The sequence below is a fragment of the Emys orbicularis genome, chromosome 8 (assembly GCF_028017835.1).
Source record: "Emys orbicularis isolate rEmyOrb1 chromosome 8, rEmyOrb1.hap1, whole genome shotgun sequence".
Lineage (NCBI taxonomy): Eukaryota > Metazoa > Chordata > Testudines > Emydidae > Emys > Emys orbicularis.
The window spans coordinates 69,738,593-69,747,929 of record NC_088690.1 but is presented as its reverse complement, the minus strand read 5'-3'; positions in this window follow the sequence as shown (position 1 = coordinate 69,747,929).

The following is a 9,337-nucleotide window of genomic DNA, read 5'->3' as shown; positions in this document are numbered from 1 at the left end:
TTTGGGCCCCACACTACAGGAAGGATGTGGAAAAATTGGAAAGAGTCCAGCGGAGGGCAACAAAAATGATTAGGGGGCTGGAGCACATGACTTATGAGGAGAGGCTGAGGGAACTGGGATTGTTTAGTCTGCAGAAGAGAAGAATGAGGGGGGATTTGATAGCTGCTTTCAACTACCTGAAAGGGGGTTCCAAAGAGGATGGATCTAGACTGTTCTCAGTGGTACCTGATGACAGAACAAGGAGTAATGGTCTCAAGTTGCAGTTGGGGAGGTTTAGGTTGGATATTAGGAAAAAAATTTTCACTAGGAGGGTGGTGAAGCACTGGAATGGGTTACCTAGGGAGGTGGTGGAATCTCCTTCCTTAGAGGTTTTTAAGGTCAGGCTTGACAAAGCCCTGGCTGGGATGATTTAGTTGGGAATTGGTCCTGCTTTGAGCAGGGGGTTGGACTAGATGACCTCCTGAGGTCCCTTCCAACCCTGATATTCTATGATTCTATGATGGCCCCTTCCGGGAGTGGCATGGGGCCGGGGCAGGCAAGAAGCTGCCTTAGCCCGGCTGCACTGCTGCCCGGGAGCTGCCCAGGATAAGTGCCACTTGGCGGGAGCCTGCACCCCTCCAGCACCCCAACCCCCAGCCCTGAACCCCCTCCCAGAGCCAGCACCTCATACCTCCTCCTGCACCCCAAACCTCCTCCTGCACCCCAATCCCCTGCCCCAGCCCTGAGTCCCCTCCCAGTGCCAGCACCCCATACCCCCTCCTGCACCCCAACACTCTGCCCCAGCCCAGAGCCCCTCCTGCACCCAAACTCCCTCCCAGAGCTTGCACCCCTCACCCCCTCCTGCACCCCAACCCTCTGCCCCAGCCCAGTGAAAGTGAGTGAGGGTGGGGGAGAGTGAGCGATGGAGGGAGGGGGAATGGAGTGAGCAGGACATGGCCTCGGGGACAGGGCCGGCTCTAGGCACCAGCAAAACAAGCTGGTGCTTGGGGCGGCACATTTTTAGGGGCGGCATGGCCGGCGCCAGAATGCCGCCCCTAAAAATGTGCCCCGGCCGCCCTAGCTCACCTCCGCTGCCGCTCGCGCGCCGCTGCTCCCCCTCCCTCCCAGGCTTGAGAGCCTGGGAGGGAGGGGGAGAAGCGGCGCCCGCGCCGCGGCCACTCGGAGTCTCCCCCTCCCTCCCAGGCTCTCAAACCTGGGAGGGAGGGGGAGATCCCGAGCGGCCGCGGCGCGCTGCTCTCCCTCCCAGGCTTGAGAGCCTGGGGGGAGGAGGCAGGGCTGGGGATTTGGGGAAGGGGTGGAGTTGAGGCGGGGCCGGGGGTGGGGGTAATTAAAAAACGGGGGGGGGGGGGCGGCCAAAATTGTTTTTGCCTTGGGCGGCAAAAATCCTAGAGCCGGCCCTGCTCGGGGAAGGGGCAGGGTAAATCCCATGTTGCACTTAAATTCAAAAAGTGATCTTGTGTGTAAAAAGGTTGGAGGTCACTGCACTAAAGCCACTTTCTGCTGTTCGGGCAGTGTATAGGATCCTGAGGGTGGAAGTAATGTCATCCCCACACACACTTTAAGGCCTCTCTATGCTGCTAGAGTGGTGCAAAGTGGGAATCAGGCCTCAAGTGTGTCCTGTTTCACTTGGCCACTTAGTGTATGTCCAACAGTGCAGCTGGGAGTGAGGCTCAAGCCAGCACACTCAAAATAGCTCAAAATGTAGACACTGTGGCTCTGGCGGAGACTCAGGCTACCACCTTAGCTTGGACCAGGGTGTCAGGTGGGCTTGACTTGGGCGATTATCCCGAGCCTTCGCCAGAGCTGCCATGACCACACTGCTATTTTTAACACGTTAGCTTGAGCTAAGCTAGCATGAGTCTGACTACTCACGCTGTCAGGTGCGGTGTAGACATACCAATAAAGGCCTGATCTTTTAGCTCTAGAGCAGACCAGTCAAGGCCCCAAGAACAGCCCCAACTGGCTAGCCAGTTTCCTGTACGTTCTTTCCACCTAGAGTTTACTGTTAATAAACTGTTCTCTTTCTATCTGGGTCTGCCTTGATTTAGAACAGTCTTTGTTTTCCTCGTCCTTTTAGAATAACGAACAAATCTGTCACACTTTATAGGAAGGGTACGAATTACAAATAGCGTATCAAAGTTTCATAAAGGATTACTACGTGTTTTAATGAATAGTTAATTAATTGTTACAAAGTCCAACAGCTCAGTAGGTTTCTTATAACCAGCTACAGCAATTTCCATTGATGTTCTTATAACCGTCTAAAACACAAACTGCTCAAGTCTGCAAAAGGCTTATAACATCAATTAATCATTTTTTACCTCTTTATGCATTATTTATACATGTACCCTTAATTTACACTGTGAGCAGTAAATCAAGAATTGCATCAATGAAAAAAAGGTAACAGAAATTAGATCTCATCCTGGTCTTTGATAGAGACTGGTTTAAGCTCTAAGGCAGGAGGTTCAATATCCCTTTGTGATGGGGTGTACTGGCCCTGCACTGGAGCGGAAGGGGTTAAAGCAGCACTCTTAGCAGCAAAAGCCAAGTCCTCCCAGCCCTGCTGGGCATGCTCCAACTGCTGCTGCAGAATAAAAGGGAGCTCAGTCTGGGCTGGCCGCTGAAGAGGAAGGATGCACCTCTCTGGCTCCAGCCCAGGAGCAGCCAGAATCTCAGACCACGGGAGCAGGAGATGCCGAGGCCCAGGCAGGGGCCCTGGTACTTGTGGATGCCCCAGGGAGATTGCAGTCACCACCTGAGGAGCCCAAAGACTCTGAAGACACCCTGACTTCAACTGCAGGAGTCATGGTAGGAAGTAGCCCAGGGAGGGACTAGCCACGGTCCCAGCAACAGTTGGCGTGTTGCAGGCGGATTCCCTGCCAACTTAGTAGTGAACCCATTTGTCACTACCAGGGCCCTGGGCTGGGACCCGCTGGAGCAGGTCCCCCTACCCAGGCACTGGGGGTGGCCAACCAAACCCCCTCCCACTAACTCTGGCTATTAAGCCATGCTTCCAGATAGCCAAGGGGAGCCCTATTCACTTTGGCCATTAGGCTGCGCATCCCTGCAGCCTAAGGGAGCCCTACTGACTCTGGCCAGTGGACCATGCTTCCCTGTAGTACAGTTAAGGCCTATTGACTATGGTCAGTGGGCTGTACTTCCCTGCAGTCCAGGGGAGTCCCACTGACTCTGGCCATTGGGCCACACTTCCCCACAGCCAAATGGAGCCTTACTGACTCTGGCCATTAGGCCGTGCTTCCCTGCAGTCCAGGGGAATCCTATTAGCTTTAACCACGGGCCTACCCCGCCCTTGCCCCACCCTCAGGGGGACAGGGTGTACTGGCCCCGCGACACTTGGTGGGAGAATGTGGGCAACGGTCGGGACCTGCTAACAGGATCCGAGTGAAGGGAGACTGCCCGAAGCCAGCACAGAGTTCCCCAACTTGGTAAACGCTGCAAAGCAAGATGGAGACAGACACACTATTGAAGTGGTTCTTAGAGAACCAACAACTACAGGAGACTCAGCAGCAGCAGTGCCAAGCACAACTGATGCAGCAGATCACTGCCCAGCAGCAACAGCTGATGGGCAAGCTGGCCGACCAGCACCAAACTCAGCAGGAGCGGTTGGTGCAACAAATGGCACAATTGTTGTGGCCCAGAGGAGCCCCTCTCCCCGACCCAGCGGGTGCAGATGCAGGAACCCTACTCACCAACCTCCCAGTCCGACTCACAAAGATGGGGCCCGGAGATGACCCGGAGGCCTTTCTAGTGACTTTTGAGAGGGTAGTCACGGCTGCTCGATGGCCACCCGAACACTGTCCGGTCCAGACCGCATACCACAATCTGGACACACTGGACGCCTTCGACTACCAGAAGGTAAAGCTGCTATCTTAGACCAGGCAGGCATCAGTCCCGAGACCTACCACCCGCGTTTCCGCTGGAGACAATACCCTCTTGGGCCTGGCAGTGGCTAGAACCTGAGAAACAGTCAGGGGCCCAGGTGGTCAAAAAGGTAATCCTCGAGCAATTGACCCGGATCCTTCCCGATGTGGGGAAGGAGTGGGTACAACAGCATCGGCCCGCAACCCTCGCCAAAGCCGTCAAATTAATGGAGGACTATCTGGTGGCGGAAGTCCTGGAGACACGATCCCCCAAGCTGGAAACCCCAAAGGGGAAGGAGGGGCTAGCCGGAGGAAGCCCCCGTCGCAACAAACCATGGACAGGACGGCACCTCCCCCGAACCTTGGCTATGAGTTTGGGACCTGAAGAGAGGCAGCCAGCTGGCTGAGGAACAACCTGGAGGGAAGGAGACCTGTCGGGGGGGCACCCCGCTGAGGATGGGCACACCCACCGGGGGAAATCAGGACTGGTGCTATGAGTGCGGGCAAGAGGGGCACTTTCACCAAGATTGCCTATACGTGGATTGCAGTTATGGCCAAGTATGGGTAGCCAGCCCCTGGGCCCAAAGAAAGGGACCAGAGAAATTTGTGGTCCCCATAAAGGTGAACGGGATCCCAACACAGGCCCTGGTAGACACTGGATGGAGCCAGACCCTCATCTGGGATGGGATGGTACCTAATCCTGAGCCCACAGGGAAGGGGATACAGTTGCAGTGTGTCCACAGGCTAAGGTTAGGGTCACTCCAGATTAATGCATCCTGTGATCCTGAGGCATGATTGACCAGGAAGGGACAAAGAAGTGACCCCACAGAGAGGGCTACTCGGCCAACAGGTGAATCTCAACCCGGGGGAGGACCCTGTAGGTCCGCCGTCGACTCCGGAGGGACCATCACCCCAGACCGAGAGCCCCGTGGAGGATGCCCAGGGGGAACTCGAGAATTATGGGGATTTTGTCCAAGAACAGATGGAAGACCCTACCCTAAGCCATGCCTGGGAACAAGCAACAACCCCCAGCCCAGAGGTAAGGGACAGCACCCGCCATCCACAAGGGCCCCACTTTGAGATCCAGAGGGACCGCCTCTAACGGGTGGTTAAAGACCTCCAGATGCAGGAAGACCTCTGACAATTACTGGTTCCACGGAGGCTATGTCACAGACTCCTGCACTTGGCTGATTCGGTTCCCTGGGCAGATCACCTCGGGAGAGAGAAGACCCTCCAAAGGATGGCCCGACAGTTCTTCTGGCCGGGCATCCACCAGGAGGTAAAGAATTACTGCGTCTCTTGCCCGGAGTGCCAGCGGGCCGGACCAGAGGGGGTACTCAAGGCACCCCTCATCCCTTTGCCTGTGATAGCGGTCCCATTTGAACGTATTGGCGTGGACCTGGTGGGGCCACTGGAAAGGAGCAGGACGGGAAACTGTTACATCCTGGTGATCACAGACTATGCCACTCCCCTTTTATTAGTTTTCAATATCCCACCTTTTAATTTAATTGATGACCCCTTATTCTTGTGTTATAAACTAGGAAGAACAGATGTTCCTGATCTCCCTTCTCTAGAGCTTTTATTATTCACTGGGACACACAATCCACATCAAGGACCTCCCCCAACTCACAGATTTTAATTTTACAGCAGCGCTGTCCTTATCTTCCCCATGACAGAACTTGATTGAATGCACAGGAGAATTAAAAGTAGAAAATTGAATAAGAATGCCATTTAGTTTAAATAAAATATATTTCATAAGTCTTAGTAACCTAAATGCAAACAACCTTTCATAACAATCAGAGGTAATATAGTATATGAGGTTTGGCCTCTTCAACAAAAGTGATTTATTTTCATTAAATGCTGAGGATTTGGGGATGATAAAAGTAATTAAGTGTTGAAAATGTAATGATCCATTTGACACTGAGAATGAAAAAGATGAAAAATTCCCCATAAAGAATATTATGCAACCACAGAATTGGCGTTAAATATCTTCAAAGTCTAAGGCAGAGAGATTTGCTTACAGCCGTGACGTTTCTAAAGCACTCAATTAGCCACAGGAGGGCTTTCCGAGTATTCCCTGAACTCACTAGTAGTGCAAGGGCAATTACATGGAAATTTTGACTTTTTAAATTAAAGACAAAAGATGAGTGAATTCAAATAAAACCTATTCCCAGGTTCATACCAGGATCTACATGCAGGGGGGAAATTTCATGAAGATCAAGTTTAACTTACTGTGCAATTTGCTCCTTTAATTACAATTACAATTAGACCCATCCTGTATTTTGGCTGGAATTTTCTCCCTCATTTGTGCACTTGATAATTTTGTGTGCATGATGCTAGAGAGCAAAAGAGAGTGGTCAAAACATGATCTCCAGGGACAGGTTGTGCCCTTAGGATCAGTGTATGAAGGGCAGGGTTTGGATATGTTACTGCCCCCATCCCTACAGTAATAGTGCCCTACTCCTGCTCTCTGAGCAGAACCCCTTCCTGCCACCAGGGCAACTATGAAGACCCAGCCCCCCACTCGCCCCTTGACCATAGATGCATCACAATTCAGTCTTTTCTGTGGGAGGGGAAGGGGTGGGGAGTTGTCCTGGCCAGCCCCAGTCTCTCTCTGGTGGGAAGGGAGGGGGTGAGGACCCAGTCAGTTCTGGTCTCTCTAGTGGGTGGGAGGAGAGAGGTCCCACTGTCACCTGGGGCCCATATTTAGAGATGGAGGAGGAGCGGCGAAGCTGTCAGTGATGTGGCACGGGGGTGCAGTACCTCCTGCTTGGGCTCCAGTCTCTTGGACCCGACTCCCCACTTCCCAGAACCCCAGGTTGTCATCTCCTCATGCTGCCTCCTCCACCTCTTCTGCCTCTGGGCCTGCTCTGGAAGGAGAGATGGCGGCTCACTCGGCGAGGATGTACACGTGCTGGGTGGTAATGTGACGGGGGGAGCCCCGCAGACTCACCCACACCTCTCAGAATGCAATGCAGGCATAAAGCAGAATCTGACAAGGAAACTTGCAGGTAACCTGGTTCCCCTCAGGAAAATTCTGGTTGCACCCCCTGCCTGTCACCGGCTTCCCAGCCTGGGACATGAGGAGTTAGACTGCCTCATAGGGTGCTGCAGGGTAACATGCCTGCAGATGAATTCCTACCATTTGGCAGCAAAAACAGAGGTGGAGCAGGTAGGGGGCCAGAACAGTTCAGATACAGGGAGAGAAGGAGACCAAGTTCCAGAGAGAGAGAGAGAGAGAGAGAGAGAGAGCTACCTAGCTGCCATTGCTAGCCAGCACAGGGAGAGGCAGAGGGAGGATGGAGTGAGGTCCCAGTCTCTCCAGTGGGAGGATGCAGCCTTTGGGATGGGAGGGAGAAGTGAAGGGCCCTGGGGAAGGGGGAAGAGAAGACAGAATCAAAGGGGGTGACCTACGGGGAGAAAGGGAGGAACACTGGAAGGAGCTCCCAGTAAAAGTGAAAGATAGAGGAGCGGGAAATAGATGGGGGAAGCCTAAATGCCAGGACTATGTAATAGGAATGTTGATATAATTAAGGATTAATTTAACAAGCACTGTCTTATAAGGAACATTCATTACTGCCACTAAATGGGGGGGAAACCCTAACAACAAGTAACAAATTTGTGCATTGGGGACCAAATGTCATGCTCTCTTTTCCAACAAGTGTGATGGAGCTGTGTTGTGGATGGTCCATCCCCGGGAGACACAGTATGGTGCAGCTGTCATAACTAAACTGCTTTGGACACTGTGGCCATGTGTTCACTGCAAACTTTGGTCAATCCAAGGGCAGGTCTTCACTACAGGGGGGGGTCGATTTAAGATACGCAAATTCAGCTACGCGAATAGCATAGCTGAATTCGACGTATCGGAGCCGACTTACCCCGCTGTGAGGACAGCGGCAAAATCGACCTCTGCGGCTCCCCGTCGACGATGCTTACTCCCACCTCTGCTGGTGGAGTAAGAGCGTCGATTCGGGGATCGATTGTCGCGTCCTGACGAGACGCGATAATTCGATCCCCGAGAGATCGATTTCTACCCGCCGATTCAGGCAGGTAGTGTAGACCTAGCCCAAGTTACGCTGGCCTAAAGGCACCCGATTTAGTAAATCGCTCATGTGCAGGCACATGTGGCTGCTTGTGTCAGCGCTGCACGTACTCACTAGGAACATAGGTGCTGGAACTAGGGGTATAGGGGTGCTGCCTGAGGTCATCCACAAGGCTCCGATCCTGTCAGCAGTTAAGTCCCTTGTACAGCCCTGTGATGCTTTCAGGGAATCAAGCTGACTTGTACACAGATTGTCTATGAAATGCCTGCTGTTCCCATTCCCCTTTGCACAGCCCAGACTGTGTGTTCCCTGAAGCAGGCAGTGATTGGAGAGTACCTGGCACTTCTGGGCACTCCTGTAAATTAATCATTATACACAGGATTTACAGTTTGGTTCAATGGGCTCTCAGCACCCACGCTATAAAAATTGTTCCAGCACCTGTGACCAGGAATGCTTCTGTCAGCGCAAAGTGCAGTGCACCACAGGTAGGTATCCCAGCATAACACTCACCACCTTCGCAGCAATGCCTTTTGCGGAATTTTTGCAATGCATTGTGGACAGAAACAGGTCATGCAGGGGGCTGAAAGCAAGGGGTCAAGTTCCCATGATGCAACTTTCTTCATCCCACAATGCCACCTCTACCCCATAATTTTCACACCTTCTTTTAAAACCCACAAATCTGCACAGCACTTTTCGCTATCCACCACCTCTGACAGAATCGTAGATCCTGCACAGCTCTGCATGATTATCATGGGTATGTTTGGAATCAAACCTTTTCAGTTGGACCTTGCTTTGACAAATGTGGCACTTTTGGCTGAACAATCAACAAGAGAGTTGATAAAAGGTTAACCATTTTCTGTCTGCAGGTTCCAAAAGAATTATGTCTTGTTTATTTGAAAATTTTCACCCCAATGTTTTTTATTTTTTGTTTTTTTTTTTCTAAAATTTTAAGGAGTTTTTGGTTTTGATTTATTGTTTCCGCCTTTCTTTTATCCCCCCTTCCCCCACTTCATTTATTTTCTTTTATCCAATCTGCTCCAGAAAAACGGGAGGGAGAAGGAACAGAGAGAAACTGAAATAAAAAATACACGCCCCCAGCCCATATTTTTTTTCATGATTTTTTTTTTTTGATTTTATCAAGAAATCTGAACTTCGTCTCAAAATAATTGTTTTTGGGGAAAATCCCATTTTTCAGTTTAAAAATCTTTTGGATTGGAAAAATTGCAACCAGCTTTATTCCACCCCATTGCACACAGCATCCCAAGGTAGTTGCGCTTTGGGCTAACACTCAGTTACTCAAGGAATGTCTGCACAGCAATAAAAGACCCACAGCACCAGGGCCGGTTCCAGCTTTTTTGCCGCCCCAAGCAGCGAAGAAAAGAAAAGAAAAGAAAAGAAAAGAAAAGAAAAACCCGA